The 26310-nt window shown below is 35.2% G+C and overlaps 1 protein-coding gene across 5 annotated transcripts in view; it reads left to right on the forward strand.

Moving 5' to 3' along the window:
* The window catches only part of LRRC4C (leucine rich repeat containing 4C), a 1247103-nt gene that overhangs the window by 273741 nt on the left and 947052 nt on the right, over window positions 1–26310 (forward strand). The window contains exon 3 of one of the 5 annotated variants that reach the window (XM_079102773.1): window positions 15584–15683. The exons of the other annotated variants lie outside the window; for them this stretch is intronic. The gene's annotated coding sequence lies outside the window, so the exon portion shown is untranslated. The remainder of the gene's footprint in view (window positions 1–15583; window positions 15684–26310) is intronic. 5 annotated transcript variants of the gene reach the window in all.

Here is a 26310-nt window from a genome sequence, read left to right on the forward strand (position 1 = left end):
GGAAGAGAGCATTCATTCATTCCTTGCTTAGTTCATTCCTACAACCTGAGTGTGTTTAACCTCCCAGCACTATGTGCTTACCACAGTTAGGAAGACTAATAAGATCCTGGCCAAGAAGTGTTTTCTCTTCCAGCAAATGTTTGGAATCTCTACCTTGTTTATGCCCCAAAAGGACAGGCTAATTGTCTGTTTGCTTTGCCAATTTGCCTTAATTACAAGGTTTTCCATGCTATTAACAGACGAAGATATTTACATATCAAAAGTTTGTTTGAATTTCACCTCTCTGGCCCTTCACCTCTCTTGTCCTCCCACCTGAGCCTATGCTCAATTCTGCAGAAAAATAACAAGAAAACCGGTGCTTTTGTGAGTGTCAGCGGCTTGAGGTCATACCACAGAGACAGTTATGAATGTCAGCTTCGGTATGAACACCTGATACATATTCACATATATTTATTAAATATGCCCCCACTTTTCCGTTATCTGCAATCTAATTCTAGGACAATGAACATAAAGCTGGTTAACTGCAGTAATAGCCAAGCTGTCAGGAGAAGACCCAGCAAGTGAGGCCAGCACATTAAACTCTTGAGCCATTCGGAGAAAGGGGCATGGCAGTGCGAAGTCAAGAGACAGCTGCATAAGAGCAGAGAAGTAAAATGTGAGCTATAGATGAGGTAGACTTGAAATAGATTTTTGGTTGCTTAAAAAGCATTATCCCAGGAGTTTACTTCTGACATCCCCATTTCATCTTTGTCTTCACACCACCCACCTCTTTCATCCCCTCTTGTATGACTGCTTCTGATTTCAGAATGCACCTTGTATCTATTCCTTTCTCTTCATTCCTCTGCCATCACCCTGGCACATGTTAAATAAAATAGCCTCCTATTAAGTCTCCTTTCTTTAGTTCTTCCTGCTGCATTTTTAATGCCATGGCCCCAAATCAGTTTTTTTTTTTTTCTCTTTTCAATTTTTTAAATTTATTTATCTTTTAATTTTTTACAGACTGCATTTTGATTCATTGTACACAAATGGGGTACATCATTTTGTTTCTATGGTGGTACATGATATAGATTCATACTATTTGTATTATCATACATGTACAAAGGGTAATGATGTCATGGATGAAGTCCTGTCATTTCATTATTTAAATCTTCCCATTTTGCAGCAATCCAACACCCTACCACAGTAAAAGACCCAGTCAGGGGAGGAATCTGTTTAATTACCCAACTCTCTGAACACAGTGACTTTCACTTATCCTTTTCTGTTTGTTTTCCAGTCACAGGACCATTCTCTTGATATAATCCAGAAATCTTTTTCTACCTCAAACCCTTTCTCAATCTGGAAACTCTCTTTTCTCCTATGCTTCATTCTAACCAATATTTCCTCATACAGTCCCAGACCAACACATCATGGCATCTGCACTGAGCATACTCAAAAATTATTTCCATTTGTTTTTATGTCCCTGTAGAATATACACTTTATAAAGATGCAGGCAGGGATACTTGTGTTATTCACTGTGGTATTCTAATTGCCTGGCTACATTTCATACATAATTTATACTCCATATATCTTGGTGGCATAGATTAGTAAGAAAAACCAGTAAGGCAATCTTTTGCCCATAGGTGGAAAGAATGCATTCTTGTTTGGAAATTGTATGTCCAGTCTACCCTGATTGCAGACAAAAATTTGTATTTAATAAGAAACATTTATTAATCTTAGAAATTGCTAATATATGTTGTACTTTGTGTGTGTGTGTGTGTGTGTGTGTGTGTGTGTAAGTGGGTTTTGTCTTGTGCTTGAAAGTGATTTCCTTTAAAACACTCACAGAAGCTTGTCAAGGATATGTGGTTCTATATGTAAGAGCTGAGTTTGGACAAGCTTGATAATTTGCACAAACCAACCAGCTGGTAAATTTAAGAAAAAAATTCTGTCACCAGAGTCTTGATCATTTCATTATACTCTTATTCTTTTTATGTTGCTCCTTTTTCCTTTCTTCCTATGGCTCTTCATTTAGAGGATATTGTAATAACTAATATTGATCAGGCACTCACTACCTAATAGACAATGTTCTAAGTATTAGCTCACTTAATCTCACAGTGATCCTATTAGGAGTGATTGATATTACTCCTGATTAAATGATGAAGAAAATTGCACAGAAATTTACTAAATTTTGCCCTGGATCATGCTGCTGGGTAGAATTGGCTTCCAGGTAGACCAACTCCTCAGGCTCCCCCCTACTAACTACCTCACTATTCAGTCTTCCTTATTTGACTGTGCTGTTTCTTTCTTCCTTCCTTCCTTTCTTCCTTCCTTTCTTTCTTTCTTTCTTTCTTTCTTCCCTGCAAAATCATGTCAACATGGGGCATTGAAGAGTAATTATGTTAAGTTGCCTACCTTGAAGAGAGATAGAAGAGCTACTGACACTTAAGATTATGCTGCTTAACTGTAAGCAATTTTTAAGCAGGGGATTCTTGCTTTTTCCCAAGTGGGGCAATGATGTTTCTATTCAGCAGGATATCTCTTGGAAAGGAATTAAAGAGGCTGTTCTTGGGGTTTGAGGGAGGGTAGAAAAGGGGTGGAGCTTCTTTAACTCCATGTATGGGTAGGTTCCAGTAGGAAGTCTGTGAAAGCTAGATAGCTGTAGCAAAGCTTGATGAACAGTTCTTCTAAGTTCACGTCTGCTCTGCTCATAACAAGTGGCCAGAAAAGGAAAGAAATTAGCATTTAGTGGCATTTATTATGTATGTAAACTGTCAGATACTATCTTATTCATAGGGATGCCAAAAATAATACCATTCATAGGTATTATTATTTTCGCCATTTCACAGAAAATTGTGAGCAGGAAGCTGAATTAACTCAGTTTTTAGATTTTAGATCTGAGTTTGGGCTTAGGTGTATGCAATGTAAATTCCAGGATTCTTTCCAAAATCATATTTCTTTATAAAAAAGCCATTTAATTAGCACATAATAATTTTAATTTTGTGGGATATAATGTTATGTTTTGATATATGGATATGTAATGATCAAATCAGCATATTTAACTCCTCTGTCATTTCAAATATTTATCATTTTTTTGGGGTGAGATTTAAAATTTCCTCTTCTAGCCATGTTTAAGTGTACGATATAGTATGGGAAACTGTAGTCACCCTCTGTGTAACAGTGCACTAACATATATTTCTCCTGGATGTTATGACATTGTGTTCAATCTCTTTCTACCACCCTCTTCACACTATTTCTGTGATTTTACATGTAAGTGACATCATGCAGTGCCTATCTTTTTGAACCTTGCTTATTTTTCTTATCATTATGTCTTCTGGTTCATCCATATTCTGAAAAATGATAGGATTTCATTTTTTTGTTGCTGAGTAGTATTCCATTGTATTTTAACACCACATTTTCTTTGTTCATTCATACATTGATAGTCACAGGTTGATTCTATATTTGGGCAATGGTGATTAGTGTTGCAATAAACATGAAAGTGCAGATATCTCTTTGACATACTGATTTCATTTGGGGGCATATCCAGCAATGAAATTGTTGGATCATATGGTAGTTCTGTTTTTAAATTTATGATTGGGCAGGGACTGTAGCTCTCAATGGTGGAGCACTTGCCTAGTGTGTGTGAAGTGCTGGGCTTGATCATCAGTACCCATAAATATCAATAAATAAAATAAGGGTATGTTTTCATCTACTACTTATATGCATATATACATATATGTATATACACACACACACACATAAGACATTTAAATAAATAAATAAATTCCTGGGGAACTTTCACACTGTTTTCTATAATTACTATATTGACAGCATTCCTATCAGCAATGTGTGAGAGTTACTTACCAACATTTATCTTGTATTTTAGACAATAACCATAGGATCATCTTTCTGACTCATTATATGTATATACTTTCTAATCAAGGGAAAAATTGTTGTATATTAAAAGAATTTCAGAAAGTGTGTTGTTATACAACTATGATAAATGAACTAAATCACAAAAAATTCTTATTAAGCAAGAGTTTGAAACAGGTACATGTTGAAATGACTTGAAAGAACCTACCACTGCCACTCAGGGCATAATTAGAAACATAACAGACTTTGGTTGAAATTATACCTTGCCCCATTCGTAGTACTTCCTGATTTTCACCACATACAGAGTGTGTGAGCATTTATTTGAAGAACTATAATGCAGATTTCTAAATACTATATTTCAAGTAATCTCTGATCTCCTCCCTCAAGTCAGTTTTAAGGAGCAATATGATAAAAGTTGTTTATATGCTTCTTCTTTACAGGAAAAGCATAATACAGCAATACATAAGGAAATTTAAAGTTTTATAAGTACAAACAAACCTGGCACTTAATGCACAAGGCAACTGTTAATCTAATTTTTCCAAGTTCCAATCACACTCAAGTTTTATGAATATATTTATATTAATTTCTCAGATGATGTTACTTTCTACTTTAATTTAAAATTGTTAATTTTTTTCATCTCACATAATTTTCACAGTGATGATGTTTATCAGCTATATTTAGTAACTGTCTTACTATTTGTTTAACCGTTTACTGTTGGGACTATATAGCTTGCTTTCTTTTCACTATCATGCTGATGTAACATTTAATTTTTTGTGCATTGATTTATTGTACTAACTTAGAAACTGTTTTTATTTCTCCTTCTTTTTGGCTTTATCTGACAGAATACTAAAAGTTTTGCTTTTGTTTTTAATATTCTGTTAGTTTAATATTTGCAAAATGTTATGCTAATTCATGAAATTGATATGATTGATTATTGGCATGACTAATATTTTTTTCAGTATGTTCAGTTACTCAGTTTATAATTTTTGTAGAAGTTACCTGTTTTATATTCTTCCCTAACATACCCATTTGAATCTTTATTATTTACATACAAATGAATGAAGTTTTATTTATTCATTAGTTCTTTGAAATTTGATTGACATGTTTTCTATTTCATTTTTTTTTAAAGTTAGTTTTTAAATTTTTGCAATGGAATTCTTTTGTGTATTCAAATCTGTCTTTTTGTGGTATTTTTCTTAGCATTTTAAAATGCTTAAAAAGTCACTTCTATAAATACCCTTTTCTGCACTATATTGATTTATTCTTGGGGAAAAACGATAAGGTTGTCAATATTAGTTTTGTTAGGTCTTCTTTCTCAAAGATAGACATCTCTTATCATTTATAGATGGGCCTCCTCATTATGAACCAGCCTTTACTAATATTTTCATTCAAAAAAGTCATCCTCAGTTGATGTATATTAGAACATAAATCAAATGTTTTTGCCATACGTGATCTAGGATATAGTTATATAAGCTACTATATATAGATGTGCTATTTTATTTTCTTAACTTGCTTCTACATTGCAAAACACCAGAATCATCCTTCTTTTCCTCCTTTCAATAGAAATGATTGCTTTGCCTTATGCAAAGTCATTGATGTTGTTTGGACTTTATGAATTGAGTTGATACTGTCTCTATTCTACTTTGATCCACTCTATCTCTATTCTAAAAATTTTAAGAATTGTTAATTTATATTTTCTACAACTCAGCAACAGATTCTCATTAACCCAAATTTTGATATTTTTCAAAATAATCTTTGATATTCCCTACTGTTTTTAAAAATTAATTTCAGAACATTTGTAAGAAAAAAATCATGTTCAAATGAGTAGTATTAAATTTATAACATATGTACAATGACACTTAAATACATTATGGGAGTCAGATTTACTATGCATATTTTGAAATTATTAAATAGTAAAAAGTTATAAAGGTATGTATATATATATATATATCTATACACACATACAGAAGGAGTCATATCAAGAAGGTTTTGAGGTGTTACAAGGGACACAGCTAAATTATAGAACTTTTATAAATATAATACTAATTTTGACTCAAAGAAATCTTTATAGACACTTTTCACTTTTACAGCATTTCAATTTATTAGGTAATAATTATCAATAATGCACAGATGAGGAAACTATTTTTCAGAAAACTTAAGTTGTTTTTCCAAATTATGTCCCTAGATAAAGGCATGATCAGATGTTGGACTGAGGTTTTTCTGACTTGAAGACATGTGATTTCTCACTTTAATCTATGTTACATATAGTAAAGAAAAGGGGGAGTTTCTTATATGACCTGAAATTATAGATAAAAATTTCAACTTTCTGTGTCATCAGTATCAACTACCTTCTAAAATCTCAGTTTCATGTCTTTTGCTCTAATTAATGATTGTATGAGTGAACACGACCAAAATTTCTTTTGGTGCTTACTCTTAGAAACTAGGTACAGTGACCATCAGTCAGCAGGAGGATTGAACAGTGTCAGCTGGTTCCTCATTCTCTATCAGATGTTGCTTCTATCTCTGCAGCCTATAAGAATCACTGCTTTATAAAAAGAATTTCCAACTTAACCTGTTGTGTTGTTATAATATCCTAAAATAAAGAAAGAATGTATCAAAATAAATATTAAATAGTTGGAACATTGAATTGGGGTGCAAGAATTGGACACACTTGTACTAACGTCACTATGAACTCCTTTGGCATGTTCTAATTGCTACTAGCATGCTTTTTCAGGTAATAGCTCCAAGAGAAAGAGTATTTTGGAATTCTTTAAAATAAATTTGCTAGCATATGCTGAAGGAATTAGTCTATAGGCTCAATAAAAATCAAGTATAGCCAAAATTGTTTTTGAATATTAGGGAGTAGCAAATTGATAGTGATTAGTCAGTATTATCTATTCCCTTCATTTGTGGAAGATGATGCTGGAGAATTAAGAGAAGCAATCTGGTTGCTGCAGCTCATTTGTGAGTCAAAGCTCAGGTACAGCTGCTATGGGTTTAAGAGCTGACTTTCTTTTGTTTCACTACTAATTTACTATAATACTCTGAGGATATCCATTAAGGCCAGAAACTGATCCTCAGCACTTAATTGATAAGCTAGATGTCTCTCTTTCTAACTTAAGAGGTTAGTAGTAAGAAGGGTTTCCTAAAGGGGACCTAGCAGAACTCAGGCGTATTTTTTTCTTTGTATTGGGAATTGAACCCAGGGGCACTCTACCCCTGAGTTATCTCCCCAGCCCTTTTTTATTTTAATTTTGAGACAGAGTCTCATTAAGTTGCCTAGGCTGGCTTTGAGGTTGAGGCCCTTCTGTCTCAGTTTCTCTAGTACCTGTAATTGCAGGTGGGTGCCACTGCACCTCACAAGAGTTGGTTTTTGACTGTAAGGAAATCTATCCTGTGGACTGTTTAGTGAGACTATGGACAGTTCAGGGAAATAAGGGATCATTGAGAATACAGTACTTTGTAACTCTGGCTTTTCTTTCCTAGAATTTTTTTTTTTTATAGAGATTCTTTCAACGTGTATTAGATTCCCATTCCTCCAAATTCAGTGTTTATAAAAAGAATCCCTGAAAAAAAAATTATTGTAATACCTTTTGAAAAAGGTTTTATGTAAATGGTTATGGAGGAGGAGGTAAAGATTAAAAGCTAAAAAATCAAAACAATGAACAATAACAATACATAATGTCTTGCTTTAAGTCTGGACAAATCAGAGAGGAAAGCATTTCACATGTAAAAGGAACACTTACCAAAGGACAAAACAATTCATTCTGTGGCCACTAATATTTTATAGCTTATTAATAACCAAGATTCTTAAACATTTTTTTTTTCTACCAAAGATGAAGACCAATAACACTCTGGAAGAGAATGTGTCTCACTGATGATCATCAACTAATGAGAATAAGAGGTGGCCTGACCATCATTATTTGTCATCAGCTTATATCTGATCAAACTAGAAGTTGATCATTGTCATTTTATACTCATTTTCTTGATTTTTTTTTCAATAGGCATTTTCTGAGAACAAGCATTGCCTTGCAATGATGATAATGATTAGATATCATTACCTGGGTGATACTGATTAGATATCACCTAGGTGATATGTCTGGGATATATGGAGGGAATTGTGACCCCATACTGTAAGATAACAACTTAGTTCCTGAGTAACTTTGGTCAGGTCAGCAGTGCTACACCCCAGCATGGGTTGTCCTGTTGAAGACTTGATAAAGGAAGCAGTAGACAAACCACAAGCAAACACACACTCCGTGTACACATTTTGTTTTTGATTCCTTTGAAATGAGAAAATAGAAGAAAGTGATCTTTCCTCTTAATTTATTTTAAATGAAAGTTTGTCTTTTTTGGCTGGAGAACTCTGAATAGATTTCCTTTCTCTGGAGAAGAGGAAATAGCAAGTGGTTATTTTTTTATTTTCTTGAAGTTCTTTAATATTTTTTTCATAGACTCAGTGTCTAGGAGGGAAGAAAACATGACTCTGTTACCACTAATGCCTAGCAATGTTATACATACTGTAGGTGCTCTATAAGTAATTATTAAATGAATGAATGAATCATGTCTGTGCCATAAGCCATTGTGTCCAAGTTGTGCAAGAGAATAGTTTTCTAGGTTCCAGCAGTCGTGCTTTGTGTTGCAGGCACAGTTGTATGTCTACTGTCTAGCAGTGACTGCCTACATTGGTGAGAACTCACAGATGCCTGGCGTTGTGGCTGAAATAATACTAAGTGAAGCAAGTCAAATGTGTAGGTTATCAGTGAAGACAGGGAAAGAGAGAAGGCAAAGGAATCAGTATGCCAGCAAAGTGCAGAAGTTTAAAACTGTTAGAGGTGAATGAGATAATGAATGAAAAGGAAATGAGAAAATTAGTGAAAGCATCCAGGATCAAATTGAACTTTCTAGATCAGGTCTTCAGATCAGAAATGTATTGATTCAGCCAAGTCACAAGACCTTTCTGTCCTCTGTGTTTAGTTTTGTGAACCGACTGTTAGATTACATGATCCTTGAAATTTTCTCCATCTCTAAACTCTGCTCTTTTATAACCTAAAGTGTTTTCTCACAGAGAACTATATTTCAAGTCCTAATCATAGCTGCCTAAGGAGATATAGGTTTGGAATTACTTCCTTTTCGTACATAATCATGTTACGATGGTCTCTCCTGTTCTTCACGCTCCCTGTTCCATAACTGTACATTCACGTTTCCACCCTGGGTATTAAGGCGCTATCCAAATCTTTTCTGTGCCTATACACATGTATCATGTAGGATGCTTGTTTAAAAGCAGATTCTTGAGCCTTATTATGAATAAACTGATTTAGGAATTCTGATGTGGGTGTTCCATGAATCTGGACTTTTATGAAGTTCCCTTGGAAAATCTAAAACCACCTTTATGCTTCAGTTACTCTATATTATCAAATAATATTTGAATCAATTTAACCCTTCTCTTAAAGGGAAAGGTTGGGGTCAGCAGCAAAATGGTGCTGAATAACAAATAGGAAATGTTCCTGTTCAATAGACCAATGTGTATGGTTACTGGTTTCTACCTTCATGCTTTAGTGGTACCATAGGTCTGGGTGACAGACACCAAGGAAATTAATACTGAACTCTCTCATGTGCTAAATATGAGGTGACATGTCTTACAGCATATTTAAGAAACCCCATCTTTTTTTTCTTTTTCAAGTTTTATTTTATGGACCAGTAATAATTGTACATATTTATGGAGTACAATAGGATATTTTTCATAGATGTATACATTGTGGAATTAACATATTTCTCTTATCTATCTGTAACTTTGCACCCAATTAACTAGTTAATTGGTCCACCATCCACTCCATCCTATATTAACCACTCTTCTGCTTCTATGAGATGAACTTTCTTAGATCTCACATTTAAATGAGATCATACAATCTTGGTCTTTCTTTGCCTGACTAATTTCACTTATCATAATGTGTCTATGTTTCTCAAGAGTCTAGAAATGGATCTTTACTGGGTATATACCCAAAGACTGGAAATCAGTGTGCTCTGGAGATGCCTGGCTCCCATGTGATTGAAACATCATTCACAATTGCCAAGAGATAGAAACATCCTCAGTGTCCATTAATAAATTAATGGATTGAAAATATGTGCTATATATGTGCAACAGAATAATATTTAGCCTTAGAAATGGGAAGCTGCGTCATTTTCAGTATCACAAATAAATGCCTGGCTTTTAAATTTGCTTCCTTCTCCATCCCTCACATGTAGCAGGAACGTTTGTTGGAGTGTTTTTCTCTACTTATTATGTTACTGTTTGTTATTAAACAGTTACACATTTTCCCCCTAGATGTGGCTGTGTTTTAGGGGTGGGTGGTATGATTGCCTATATGTAATCATTAAGGCACTTTGGGACACTTCTGGAGAGATGTGATGATATAAATGGAAGTCATTATTGTTGTGCTTAAGTTGGAATTTCTAGTTTGAGTTTGAGGGCTTGGGATGTAACCTACTTCTGATTGCAAGGGAATGAAAATTTCATATCATTGCTGAATTAGCTAATCTAAATTAAAGGCACTGGTTATGAACATCACTCACTTAAGTATCAGTATATCCAACCAGTGGTGAAGGCAGAGAGGGAAGAACACCTAGGCAGATAGAGAGGACAGAAGACTGAGCTTCATTACACTGACTCCTGATGTCAGATGTGATTGTATAAAGTTGGGTGGAGTCATATTAATGTGTTTTCTATAGGTGCTGAAACAAATGCCAATCTAGATTTGTAAATAGAGAAATCAATATCTCCATCCCCTTTCACAAGGAGCATATTTTGAAATTGTCATAGGTAACTACAAGAAAAAACACTCATACTTCCCTGTAACTGTTATTTGTATTTTCCCACCAGTACAACCCTCTTCAATGAATATAAATTTCTCTTTTAATAATCACTCTTCACCCTCTCTTAGCCAGTCACATGAACTTCCTTTCTATAAATCAAATATGGCAGCCATACATAGTCTTTCCTTAGGGACCTGGCATTGCTGTTCTTTTTGCCAGTTACCTCTTTCCCAATTGGAGTGGCTCACTCCAGCTCCTCCTTTCGGTCCTGGTTCAGCTGGCAGGGGAGCCTCTCTTGTGCATCCCATTAAAAACTGCCCTTCTATTTCCAGAACATTAGCATCCATTGTTCAGTTATATGGTCTTCATAGTATTTATCACTGTTAGACATAGTGTTAATGCTACCTATTTATTCAGTTGTTAACAATTTCTTTCAAGTTTATTGGTAAAGATTTTGAGCATTGTTAATTTCACAATATTGAGGCTTAAAAAATAACAGGGAGTTCTGTCATTAGTACCATCATGAATGAACACCTGACTTTTTAATGGACCCCTCTCCCCATCTCTCACATTTGTTAAAGTGTTTCTCAACTTCTTATTATGTTTCCATTTGTTATTAAACAGTAACTGCATTTTCTCCACAATGTATTTTGTATCTAGAACCATGCCTGATAACTTGGTAGTCACTCATTAAATTTGCTGAATGAATGAATGTATGATTGATGAATCGGCAATATGATAAAGTACATTACATGTAAAATAACTGACAGGGATTTATCATGAATGATGGGACAAACGAACTGGGTTAATTGACCTTAACTTTAATTTAAATTTTAATTTAAAGATACTTATCTTCTGATGTTTCTCCTCCATATCTTATACAGAGCTAGAAAAAGCTCCCTCTGGGTTGAGATATTCCACTATCTTAACCTCAAGGTGTCACTTGACATTTCCAAAAGCCTTGTAAATTGCCCAAATTAAAATCATAATAATAACAATAATTAATAATAACATTCTAAAAATATTTAACACGTTCCTACTTTGTATTGATTTTTCGAGCTAGTTATGGACATGCAAAGACTCCAGTTATGCACATACAACTACTGCTATAGTGATTTTTAACTTTGAATTAGATAAGGTGGACACTTTAAGAAACAAGCAAATGTCCGAAGAAAATTCCACAGTACTCTGGAAGTGGACAGAAGGAGCACCTAACTGCCAAAGGGAATAATGAAAGGCTTGTGGATAGAAAAACGCTTCTTAAACTGAAACTGGGATGGGGAGTTAAGAGTCACCAAGGCTAAGGGGAGGATAGGGATCCCAGCAAAAGGAAAACACGTGAGATGATGAATGTTACACATTTCAGGTACTGTGAGAAAAATAGGAGTGTGAGGGCTTCAGGGAAGAAGATAAAGTGACAGAAGAGGAGGAGAGTTGGGCCTTCAGAATTGTTTTGCAAACCTTGGATTTTATCCTAACAGCAGTAAAAGCTGTAGAAGGTCTGAAGGTCATTCACAAATATTCAGCTTCTCCTTTCTTGAGCTTGTTGAAAGATTGTATTTCTCCACCCTCTTTACAGTTAAGTAAGGGTGGCCACTGATGATTCTAATCAATTAAATGTAAATGGATGACCTGTTTCACATCCAGACAGAAAGCCTCACTTCCTCAGTCACTTCATGACATCCCTCTGTACAGCTGCAATGGTCCAGTGATCCGATCACTGAAGCTTCATCAACCTGGACCCTTCAGTGATGTGGATAAGTAGGGACTACTGCTGAACCACATTAGACATGCAGTTCACATGCAAAATTCTGTTTAACCCACTGACACTTAGGAATTATTTGCCCTGGAAAGTAACACAAATGTGTGACAGAGTAGCAAGTTGTATGATACAGTACAATGAGTCTCTGAAAGACTACTTTGGCAGCAGAGCAAAATGCACTGGAATAAGAAAGACCAGAAAACTAGACACCAATTTTGAGGATGCTACAAGGAATCTAAGTGAGAAAAGTTTCAGGAACCATATGTGCTTTTGCAAATATCAGATGGAAAAAATGGTGGCTGGGAGTAGAATCATAGGCATTCATGTGGGGAAAAGAAAAAAATGGGTAGATTCAGAATCTATTTGGGCAGTAGAGCTGGCCGAATAGGATGGAAGCATGTGAAAGAATAAAGGCACTAATGAGATTCTCAGATTTCTGGCTTGCTTTACTGCATAAACCCAGCAGGGTATAGAATATTAAAGGAAGAATATAGTCTTCAGCATTATAAGAGATAATTATTTCAGTTTTAGAAATTTGGGTTTTGAGATGCTTCTGTAAAATCCAAATCTAAGTGCATTTAGATTTAAAAAAAATTATATAGGACCCAAGAGAAGTCTGAGTCAAAGGAATAGCTCCAGAAAGCTTTAAGATGTAAATGATAATTTAAGCCGTATTTGTAGGTAAGATGACCTTGGGAGTGTGCTTTCAAAATGCAATTAAATGTATCATAGGAATGACCCTGTTTAATTGGTAAGGAAATGTATCATGATATAAACCCATCATGCCACGTAATCTCAGAAAACAAGGCAGATAAAAAATTCTCCAAAGCTGACTTGATTCTAAAAAACCACCATTGCATTGGGGAGTTCAAAATAGTACTTATATCTTTATTTTATATTTTTGTTAAGAAGAACCAGTTATAAAATAAGTTATGTATTAATTCTCTGGGAATGGGAAAGGTAGTAATCTACTCTTTTTAAGCTCTGTGGTCTCTATATGGGTACACATTTGACTCTCAATTTTAATCTGTCATTTAAAGAAGCAACCAGGAAAAAAAAAAAAAAAGGTTAGAAATTTAAGTGGAGATGAACTATTCTTCCCATTTAATTATTTTGAAGGGAACTTTCAGTGATGTTTATTCATATTTCATAGTTCATACATAAATAACTTGATAAGCTCAGTCCATGCAGTTCAATTATGATATTGCTATTATGATAAGTTTATTTGCCTGTTCATGCAGAAGCATTTTTTCTATGTCTACGTAAGCCACAGCAAACCATACAAATCGATTTAGTTTGTCATCTGTTGTAAAATAAGTTAATATTGATAAGAGGCTCAAGAATCCTATAGTTGACAAGTTAATGATCAATTTTCATGATTCACAATTTATGTATTTGGGAATGCAAAAGCTGGTATGTCTGAGAAATTGTTATCTCAAAACAGTATGATTTTTATGAAGTTTAGACATTTTCTTAGGATAAAATAAGAAAATGTTGTTTTGCTTCAATTCATTTGTCTTGTTTCAAATCACTATGAAAAAAATCCTTTGGCATGATATTTAAATAAAAATATTTAACATTAAGCCTTACACTGAAGTTGGAGAGACTGAATAGTACAAAAATCCTAGCTTTACATCCCAGGAAGGTGGTTTGGTAGATAAGTGACAAGGTTATAGTGGAATATTAGAAGAGAGAGGGAGTGGGAGTTATGGCCATAACAATTTTTGCCTTGAGAAAGAAAGAGATCCTTTGTTCCAGAGTGATTTTCAACTTGAGTTTTGAAGGATGAGTGTGAGCGACTTCGACTTAGATATAACAAGAAAATACAATCAGTTGATGTAGAAGAAGGTAAAAATCATCTGAAATAGAAGACAGTCTAGTTGTTTCTGCATTTTTTATTGGTGCACTATCATTGTACATAAGTTTGGGATTTGTTGTTACATATTCCTGCATGCTCACAATACAACAATATGCCTTGGCCATATCATTCTCTGGCCCTTCCCTTCTTCTTCCCCAGCTACCTCCCCTAGGTCCCATTCTTCTACTGATCTCCCTTTGATTTTCATAAAATCTGTCCCCACCTTTCTTTTCTCCCCCCCCCCTTTAGTTTCAGCATAGAGAAAACATAGGACACTTGACCTTCCAAGTTTGACTTATTTCACTTAACATAATGGTCTCTAGTTCCATCCGTTTTCCTGCAAATTACATAGTCTTATTTTTCTTTATGACCAAACCCCGTTGTGCATATATACATTTTCTTTATTCATTCATCATTGATAGACACCTAGGCTGGTTCCATAGTTTGGAAATTGTGAACTGTGCTGCTATAAACATGGGTGTGCATGTATCACTGTATTATGATGGAAGACAGCCTATTTGAAGAATTGCAAAGAGGCACATGATAAGGCTAATGGGTTGGGTGCATATGGAAGACAGGTAAGTAATGAGACTGGAAATTCTAAAACTGACCCAAAAATTTAGGTCACTTTTAATTTAAACTTAGTAGATTTCCTCCCTCCAGAGAAGGGATTGTGGAATTGATAGCTTTGAGCTCTATGCTTTAACATTACAAATTAGTCATGTTGGCTAGTCTCCAAGGATCTCTGGGTCAGTTCAATATAATCATTTAATCAAATAGGGAAAGTCTCTACATGATTCTACATTACTTGTGTTTTCAACATTTTTCATAAAAGGAATTAGTTCTCCCATTTGACTCCATTGGATCATTAAAACAAACAAACAAACAAACAATTTAAAATGGTGTCCAGATCTAGAGGTATTGTAGGAACCACACATATTTCCATAATATCAGATAACAGAATGATTTCTTTAAAATTCCACTGGAGCTGGATCCCAATTATGTACCTTCTGTCATCAGCTAGGGGAAGTTGAAGGTGCTAGACTCATACCAGCATCTCAGTCTCAGTCTTTTTATTCAAGAAGTTGTAATATACAGTATCTAAGGACTCTTTGGCATTTGTATTATGTAATTGTATGACTTCACTATGTGAAGGATTCTTAAAACTTTTTGGACTATGACACATAATGAGCAAAGCAATTCAGATATTAAATCAATCACTTATTCAGTCTATTTTTTTCAAGGTACTGAAGATTGAACCCAGTACCATCCCCAGCCAATTTTTCTTTTTTAATTTTTAGACAGGGTCTCCCTAAGTTGCCCAAGCTGGCCTTGAATTTGCAATTTTTCTGCCTCAGCCTCCTAAGTAACTTGAATCCTAGGTGTGCACCACCATGCCAGGTCAGTAACTATTTTTTGATAGTTATGTTCTATGTATTGTTTTATATGCAAGGAATATAACAGTGAACAAAGTTTAAAAATAGAATTTGTCCTTACAGAATTGAAGTTTACCTTTTGGCTGGAGGACAGCATTTTAATGAAAAAAATCATAGAATAATTTGTGAATGAAAGTAAATGGAGTAAAAGCTAGGAAAAATTACAGAAAAATTTAACAGACTATGTGAGCATATAACAGAAAAATGTCCTATGTTGGTTCAGGAACCCAGGGATGGATATGCTTGGCATTGAGCCTTGTCCTGGAAGGACTCTCTGGAGAAGTGACCTTTGGAGGAAGGAAATGAGCAAGAACCTTCTTGGAATGACTTTATGGTTGTGGTCACTCAGGGAGAATCAGCAACTCCCTCATAAGCATATAGCCTTGTTGTATATAAAGGTCAGGAAATCAAATTACAGGACAACATTTTATGGTCTTTTTAGAGCTGTATAATTTGAGATGTGACAGAGATTTTATTTCATATCATGAAAATTGATTTTATGGCATTCAGATATTTCTGATTAAGAATGTAAAATTGCTATTTTTTTTTAGCTTGGCACATTTAATATTTTTCAAAATTATAGTTCCCCAAAGCAAGTAAGGCTATGAACCTCATCCCCTCTCCATTTGTTAACACCAGGTTAATTTGAGTCATCTCAGAATAATTGCGTTCCTCATGTCTTATCTCAGTTGTTTACTGGCCCTTCCTCTGCCTTTTACCTTCTGTGTGACAGGTCTGTATGAGTTTAAGGGAGCCAGCTTATTGTATATCAAGAGGGTATCAGTCAGAACTGGATGTAATGAGTTGAGATGCCATAACTGTTTTTCCAAGCAGCTGGCCTGATGCTCACTCAATGGCCTTTGTAGTGATATAAATGGGAACAGGAATGCAGAACTCACATGCCCTTTGTTCCTGCTTGTGAAAATTAAGATCAGAAGCCTTCAGACTGGGTCACCAGCTAATTTTAGTTAAGTAAACCCACAAGCTTAAATGTTAATAAAAATATTATTTTGCAATTTCATTAGGAATTTTTACATTATAGAGTTTGACCTACTTGCAGGTCATGCAAATAAAAATATCTGGTATATGGTCAAGTTTGGAAATTAAGCCAAGGAGCAAGACCTGCATTGAATTAAGGAGTCAGTATATGCATGACAGTTGAAGGTATGAAAATGGTCGAGATTTTCCGGGAAAATATGTTTGTCCTCACATTTGCTTCAGAAATAACACTACTTGATCTCAAATGTTAATTGTACCTATTTTTCATGGGGCACAATTACCACCTATTAAAGAAAGAGAAAAGTATCTTGAACCATATGGATCAACAGAGATAAAACTCAAATCTTAGAGTTTTTTTTCCCTGTTTGATACCTAATCATGGCTTTCTTATATTCATTTTACAATAGAATTGAAAGAAGGTCATTAAAGTCTGTAGCATTTACTCGTTTTGTCACATAAAAATAATAATGCTTAATACTTTTTTCAATTGCTATCTGGGTTCTCCATGAACACCAGATTTCTAATTTAAAAAATCACATCAAAGGATGTTTTTTCAGCATAATGCATAATGGATAATTTCAAATCATGGAAAGTAAAATAGTATTCAGTCAAATGTGCTAACAGGAGAGTCTACCTCCCATTCTCTTGTAATGCCTTAATATTTACTTGTATGCATGCATTCCTATCCCACATATGTTGCAGAATAACAAGATAGGGTTAGATGTGATAAGACCTGAAAGAGCAAGTGTGTGTAGAATCACATCCTAGTCTTATGTGGTATCACCGTATCTTATGGATGCAATTACCCATGAATAGGTTCAGTGAAAGTGCTCTAAATCATGAAATTATGTTCTTTAAAGGGAAAGCAGACTCACTACCAGTTTTCTAAACTGTTTTAATTTGAAACTTTTCTTTAAATTGGCTCTCCTCCATGCTGAAAAGATCTAAAAGAATAAATGATAAATGGCATAGGGAATGAGGTAAGAATTTTTGTTTATTCATTTTTTTTTTCAGTGCTGAAGATCAAACCCAGGGTCTTGTGTATATTAGACAAGCAGTCTACCACTGAGCCCATCCCCAGTTCCCCAAATTTTTATATCCTCTTCATCTTGGGATTCTTATGAGAATATTTATAAATAGAGTTTGGAAAATTTCTGAGGAAGGTTTAAGAACTTTAAAGGCAATCTCATTTTGAATTGTACCTTTTTTTGTATCCTGTGTAATGTTGAGCAAGTTAATATCTTGAGTTCATTTTCTTTTGTTTGTAAAATGAAGATAATAATCCCATTAAATAGCAATCTTCTGAAGAATGATAATAATGTATGTAAAATGCCTGGTATAGGGGGTTATTAAATAGAACAGTTACTACTGTCTCAGATCTGCTTTAACTGAGTTATGGAATTTGTAGGAATGAGAGGAGTGATTTGATTTCTATGATAGTCATTGACTCTTTGGCCCAAAGGGATATTCCTCTGGACAGAAAACTGCTGAAGGACATTTTCAACGATGGCTTTACAATGACCTACCACATTGAACAGTAGTCAATCAAAAGTAAATCTTTGTAATTTTCTTAGTGATTTCAATGCTGAAATCAATTAGCTACATGTATAATTGAAAATTTCCTCAATTTCCCAAGCACTTGAAATTTGGAATCATGTATTTTTAGATCGAGTATAATGTAATGCCTCTTCTGCCTTCAGCTTGTATAAATTATTTGCTTAGTGAAGGTTTCCAACCTTAAATAGTCATCCTTCAATTGAGATAGGAGATTGTCTTAGATGACAGTTTTCCTCTTGTAACCAACTAAGTGTCTACATCATATATTCAGGTATGAGCACTTAAAAGCTGAGAAAGGTAATTTAGCTTAATGATAGAGAGCCTGGATTTTGGAACCAGACATCTTGGGTCAATTCTCCACTTCACTGCTCATCAGATGTTAAGTGTTAGCCAAGTTATTAAACTCTCTTTGCTTCAGCTACTTCATCATTTTTTAAAAGATAAGATTGTAAAGATTAAATGTGGCTAGCATATGTAGAGGCCTGAGAGCAGTACCTGGCAATATAGTCCCTCAATGAATGCTAGCTACAGTTAAATGTAAATGTGTTATCCATAGACTATTAAGCAATCACCAAACCTGGTGGCCTGATGGCTGTAGCTATTGGGGCCACTGTCCTAAGGATTGGACCACTTGATTTGCATTTATAACAGGTAGTAAATGTTTGGTATATGCAGACAGAGCTGAGGAATAATCTCCTGTTGATTAGCCAGTCAAATTACTTGGATCACCTCTTCACATCCCATTCAGTGCATAATTAGTGTTTATTTCAATTTTGCTATTCATTATGCAAATTCATTGCAGAAGAGCATCACAACTGGGGAATATGTGGCTCATGATTCTCTCTTTTTTATTGCTGGTCATTGAGATGAAAGATGGGTAGGTATTGGGAAGCTTCTGTTTCGCTTAATTAGATGACGCTACTCTGTATTTTGGCTAAAGTATCTATATCATCCCATTAGTTTTATTATTCTCATTAATTAGAGGTAAGTGTTCAAAAAGTGTTTACAGTTGTGGAGTTGATGAGTGTTTCCTCACAGTTGGATTCCTTTTTTTACCCAGAATGGATGGATGGCTTGGAGTTAGCACATCTCTGGGAGGAGTAGTGTGAGTGATAGAGTAAATATTTTCCATTTCCTGGTATAATGTGGATCATGGAATGTGCTGATCCATGGTGCTGGAGGCAGCTTCTGTTCTTTCTCCAAAGGAATGAGATGATCATGTACCTTCTCATCATGACTGTCCAAAAGGAGAGCACTATGAGTAGCTCCTGCATGTGCAGAGGAATAAGCAAATGAATCTTCAGTGTTGGAATACAGAGCTGGGTAAGGGTTTTGTTTTCAACCCAAGCAAGTTATAAACCTTCTATGCTGGTTCTTTGAAAGATCTAGCAAGTGGTCCATGTATGTCTGAGTTTATTGGAATGAACCCAACTAGTAGGTATATCCATAAAGATCTAATTTCAAAAGAAAGATCTAATGAGTGCTGAGATTGACATTGCTATTAAAGTGTACTACTTATATATTATCTTTTGGGGAAAATCCCTTTATTATCTATAGGTAGCTATATCTATATCCATATAAATTTATGTGTACCTATCTCTCTATTTATCAAAGCAGAATGTACTATAGTGTTTTGCTATGTCTGTTCCTTAGTGATAAAATTATGTAATTTTAATAAGATATATTCAGATCTGAGTATAGGATTTACTGCAAATAAGCAATTGATAAAATCTTGGTATTGTATCAATCATGCAAAGTTTCAGTTTCTTGTGGGGGTTTGCACTGTTATTAACCATCACATGACACTGTTAAGGATGAATTATAAGGGTTTCTATAAAATGCTTAGCATAAAGTAAGCATCCTACCCTTCATGGTTTTCCCTCATTCCTCTGGCATGATGTGATGTTATATAATCAATTCAATTGCACTGATATTGAGTGTGTATGTTTGATCCTGGGGAAAGAGTGCCAGACATTACTCTTTTGAATACTTCTTAATAAAAGGTACAAGATGTCTGGTGGGATAAATGTCTGCCACTCAGTGTATTCAATCTGGGATATAAAGCAAGACTAAAGAATTTAACTAGAAGACAGATTAGTGGATCTCTGGAAAGAAAGCATTTCTAACAGAGCACACAAATTATAGGCGTTTTTGAGTAAGTGAATTTATCAAAAATAAAAGCATAATTTTGGTTTAATTAAGATATTCCCACCCATAAGTTACAATTCCATGTACTCTTGGCTGAATATGAAGGTATAAAATTTTAGGCTATATTTTTGGTGCTGTAGCCAAGGAATTTATGTAAGATTGCATGAAATGTAAATATTTCCACCAGGCCTTTGCTTTTACTGAAGAGCAATAATGCCAGGTACTCTAGGGACTAGGAAACATCTGGTCAACTATGTGTAACTGTACAATCATGCTTAGAGAACCAGACAAATGAAATATTTTTGTATGTGCCAGGTTCTGTGTTAAACACTCCATATGCAACTTCTCATTTTACTTCATAAGGTAAGAGTTATTATTATTAAAGTCCATATAGTATTTTTTAAGGTGGACAAAGCTAAAAGCTGGATACAAACCAAGAGAGTTATTGAACTCTCTTTAAATTATTCCAAACTACTACATTCAGTCTCCCAGAGTTTCAAAGTGAATGATATTGAGTTAAACATTGAAGAGAGAGATGGTGCTTCATTGAGTTTCCATAGAAATTCCAAGTAATGAGTTGTAAAGGGCTGAGCAGGAGAGTGAGGAATGCAGAAGCTCTGTAACTTGGTGCAGGTTGTGGAAACTCTCTGGGCCTCAAGTTCTCTTGATGTGGCCATATTTGTACTGTTCACCCTACCTGGGGGTTATAGGGATGAAATAAGTGTGTGCAACATGTTAAGGTTATTTCTTTATACACAGCAAATGTTGCTTTCTGTATCTACCCAACCATTTGAATTTTCTGAGAGAAAATTCTGAAATCTATCACAGAGAAACATTCCTGCATCATTACCAAAACTAAGTTGATCATCAATATAGTTCAGTAAATGATACTTCTCTTCCCTGCCTAGGTTCTGAACTGCTTAAGAAATAAATCAGCAATAAGAGAAAATATTTAGGCATTTTTGGGAAGAGAATACATTGCCTTTATGGGTGACCAAGGCAAGATTGGGTGACATGGACTTGCCAACTGAACAGCACACTGGATAGATTTGCCCCAGTAAAACACAGCGTGAAATGGGGAAGGTTGCCGCATGGAGAGCCAGGGGTACACCCACTCCCGGATGGATGGACTGGAATCCTCTTCATCCCCAGTTGAACAACCAGAGTCCTCTCCTGATGTAAAAGAGATAAATGGGGCCATGTCAGTCAGTTTGTCATCCCTGTGACAAAATATCTCTAAGAAAAATAATCTAAAAGGAAGAAAGATATATTTTGGATCACAGTTTTGGAGGTTTCAGTCCATTGTCACTTGGCTCCATGGTGTCTGAGCTGTGGTAAGGCAGAACATCACAGAAAGAGCACGTGTTCCAGCAGAGTTGCTCACCTCATGGCAGCTGGAGAGAGTGCAGAGACGAGGGGTCCAGGAAAGAGATAAAGTTTTCAAGGGAACACCCACAAAGACCTGCTTCCTCCAACTTGGACCCACTTCCTAAGTATTTGCCACCTCCCATCAGTTGATTCAATTATGAATCCATGAATGGATTAATCCACTGACAATGTCAGAGTCCTAATGTGCAACCATTTCCCAAGGGTCTCACCTCTGAACATTACTGCCTTGGGGACCAAGCCTTCAACATTTGAGCTTTTGGGGGGCATCAGATCCAAAGCATAACAGGGGATAAGAGAAGACAAAAATATTGATCCATCTGATTTTCCATCCTATGGAAAGATATATTAGAAGTGAAGAAAGAGCATTTCCCTTCACTATATCACAGTAGTGGTTTATTTATTTGTTTTTGTAGATTAATATTCCCTTGGTATGACCACCTACAGTGGCTGTTACTTATTACTCCTGTGGCACTCAGGTAGCCCTGTTCAGTTGAAAAAATTAAACACCTTTATCGATCTAATTTAAATGATCAACTTCCTCTGTGGAAATGGAAAGATGCTAGTTATATTATCTTACATGCACATAAGATGAACTATATTAAATACAATGGAAATGAAGAGTTTTGACTCAGCCAGCAATGAAATGTGATCCAACTTTTGACACACAATTTCAATAGAGTTAACATTCACAGAATTTTTCAGAGGTGACCTCAAGTGTTCATGGCACATATTTTTAATTAAAAGATATCTAACACCTGTGAGTTTCACTGAATGGCCTATAGAAATCCTGTAAAGATGAAAGAGGTACTTAATACTAGTGTGCCTCCAAGAATAGATTAGGTCCTGATAAACATCCGTGTTCAACAGTACGTGCTTAAGAGACTCTTATTTAGCATGTGTGTGAAGTTGCACATTTTGGTGTCTTCAAATGCTACTAATACTCTATGATAATGTGTAGGAAAACAAAAATAAGCATGAGACATCCTGTGATAAAACAGATTTATTTGTTGCAGAGTTTCTCAGTCTTTGCTTTTAATGCTCACTGTAGGTAGGAATATAGGGACATTGTAGGTAGAATACAGGGGATATAACATATTCTGTATATTATTGACCATGGAATGTCTTCACAAAACACACTGTTTCACATGGAAAAAACTACTTCTTGGGTATAGTTGTCAAGGGCATTTGCTTTTCTTTGCCTCCTTGATATAAAAATAAGTAAACAGAAGATATATTATCACTCTATAGAATTGCTGCTCTATTTAGAGGACCTTTAGCACATGAAAACAATATTTAAAGTTAAGTCATTGTTTCTCCCCACTGCTCAAAAGCTAAAATGAATATGCCTTTATATTTCCCATCTTGACTAATGGATTGTGTTGATTCCACCTAAAAAAGAAAACTGAACTTTTCTTTGTAAGCATAATCTTTTTTTTTTTTAAGGTCAGGGCTTTAAGGTCTGTATTTCTAGAATTTATTCCTTTGTGTTCCCATAGCAATTTGTACCAACTTTGATTATAGCACTTAGCAAATGTATGATAGTCATTTGAGTGTCTGAATCCACTGCTAGATAGTGAATTCTGAGAGGGCAAATACCATGTTTCATTATTTATTTATTCTTCTCATACAGCTACTCAGTCACCTGCACTCTACTCAATAATGTTAGTTGAACAGAGGAATAAAGATGAACATGTGCCTACCACTCACATCTTTTCAAGTTTTTAAAGGCTAATTGGAGATAAATTCATAAATTTCTATGTGGATATGTAACCATTGTTAAGATCAGCAAGTCATCTTAAGAGCATAATTTTCTAATACAAAATACTAAAATCTTTGAATTGGAAAAATTGGCTACAGTAGAAAAATACCCACACAAATCTTTACTTCAACACATTATATTTTAAGATTTTATTTTGATGGATATGTTAGTAGGTATGTCTCATGGCAAAAGAACTTCAAGTAAATCTTGCCTCAACTTGTGTGAGTCCTCACCATCTCTGTTCCCGTTCTCTACCTGGGTGTATCTATTTGGTAACAATATGTTTCTAGCACTTTGACTCCTCATTGTGTATGCATAGGCACCTTTGACTAATATAAGTAAAATGCTATATCTTTATTTCCTGAAAACAGTTTTTTCTTTTCAATAATATGCAGTCAGAATTTTTCACATCCAACTTTTCATGACTGTGATATTCCTTTATATCAAATGCATTTGACTTATTAGTCAGCATTAGGTATAATACTTGCTGTATATTTGCTTACCATGACCAAATATAGTACTTTTACCATTCATCTTTTTATAAGCCGGTTTGATCTTTCTAATATAAAATGTTTGCCTCTCTTTTTACCTTGAGTATTTTCTTTTTCAGGCTTAATTCTATCAGTTCCTTTCCTCATGTGTGAATCAGGTGGCATATGTGAATACACCTCACATGAGAGTTAGGTAAATAAGGTCATACATGAAAAGGTTTTTAGAACACACATGGTCAGAGCAGAATAGTGCTCATTGAATTTTAGCCTTTACCATACTAACTCATTACTGTTCTTATGGCTATCATTTTTAAAAATTCCTTTTGTTCATTGTTTCTTTCTGGTAATTCTTTTTTTTTTTTTTTTTTCAATTCAGAAGTTTAGTGTTTAAAAAAGATGTGCCCTCAACCAAAACAAACCCTTCCTCCCCCATCCCAAACAGACCCCGACAACTTACATTATCAACATGTCTAACCCTACATTCTTGCTGTGAGAAAACCAGTGAGGCTATGGACGACTGGAGGCAGGACAAACCTCGGAGGGCTGCTGGTAAATCCCTGCTAAAGTAAAGGATCTGTAATATCCTTCAAATAATTTATTTCTGCTAATTCTTAAACTCCTCTTAGGTGATGCATCTTCTGGGTTAATTTTTCATTTCTCTTAATTTTTCTCTAACCTTTAGCACTCTGGATCAGTAGCTTTGCTTGGTCCTTGAGCTCTTTAATTTACTTGCCCTACTTGTCCATTCTGCCAGCTATTGAGATTTTCCTTGCAAGAACCATCCTCTCATTTCCAACATGTCCTTTCGTCATATTTCCCTAAAAGCCATTTCTTGTCTTATGGATATAGTCTCTTAAGTATTTGTGAGCATCAGCTTAGCTCTTTACATCTTCTATATGCTATATTCACCCCGTGGTCTTGTGTATTATTTTTTTTCCCACACATTGAGTTTGATAATTTTCATGGTGTTTTTTAAAATGTTTGCCAGTTCTATTTATTTGTCTGTCACTCTGTCTCTTTACTGTGGTGCTGGGTGAACTTTGTGTCTATGCTCTCTGCACTGAGCCACACCCTCATTCTTGGCTGATAATTTCAGATTCTTACTCATCTTTCCTCTGGATGTTCCTTGAGTTCTGACTCTGATGGACTGACTTGCCTATGGGGAACATATGAAGGCCTGAATGTAGGAGTGAGGATGAGGGGTGGCTTCTATTCTGGGAATGGCCATGGCTGTCCATTCCAGTTACCTACCCCCACCCTATGCTGGCAGCTTCATTGGGGCAAAGGTGTCAGTTATTCCTCCTCCATATAAAGAGGTGCAGACTGAGAGGCTTAGCTGAGTTAGCAGCATTCCCTTGATCAGATAATCAGTAGGTTCCTTTTCACCCTCTCTACCTATGATCATCCTCTCTGATCACAGTGAAGACAGGGCCAGCCCACCTTTTACCGCTCTTGTCTTGAGCTACCTCACAGTTTCCTCTCATTGGATAATATCTAATGACTGTTTTTCGCAAGTGGTTCAAAATTCCCCCAACAAATCTCCAGTTTTAAAAATATGTATAACAGCATCAAGCTAAGGATGCATGCTCTAAAATCAGGCTGACATGGATAAAACCCTGGATCCACACTTTCTGTCATTAATTTGGTTGGGGAGTGATTTCTTTCAGTACCTCAGCTTCCTCATCTGTAAAATGAGGAAAAATGACAGAACATTTTTCAATAGACTTATTATGGGAATAGATAGATTAACTCATAGAAATAATATCACACACTTAGCAACCAATATGTTGTTCTAGTGCTAAGCAGGAAAGCTTACTTTTCTTTCTTTGAAAGAGACTTTACAATTGTACCTAGTTACCTGCACTTAGTCCATCACTTAAGGCAGTTCTTTTCAATGTTTCAATTTTCATTTTCTGCATGTATAACAACAAGCACATTTAAATATATATGTGCACGTGTGTATATTTCAAAGCTCAACTGAGAAATGAATAAGCAGCATGCTTGTTTTCCTTCTGTTAAGATGATGATTTTACCTGCCCTGTGATTACAGATGTCATAAAGAGAAAGCTTGGTAAGATATGTTGACATTTCATGCAAGAAGCCCAGATATATTTTAAGTTACTTCTGTCAATAGTGGCTTTAACAAGAGTGTATCCTGCTTGTCGCAAAAATGCGTGGCTAGGTACAATAATCACGCATAAACGTTTTTATTTAACGAATTCGATATGGTTCTTCTTTGCTGTAGACTT

The sequence above is a fragment of the Sciurus vulgaris genome, assembly GCF_902686455.1.
Source record: "Sciurus vulgaris genome assembly, chromosome: 11".
Lineage (NCBI taxonomy): Eukaryota > Metazoa > Chordata > Mammalia > Rodentia > Sciuridae > Sciurus > Sciurus vulgaris.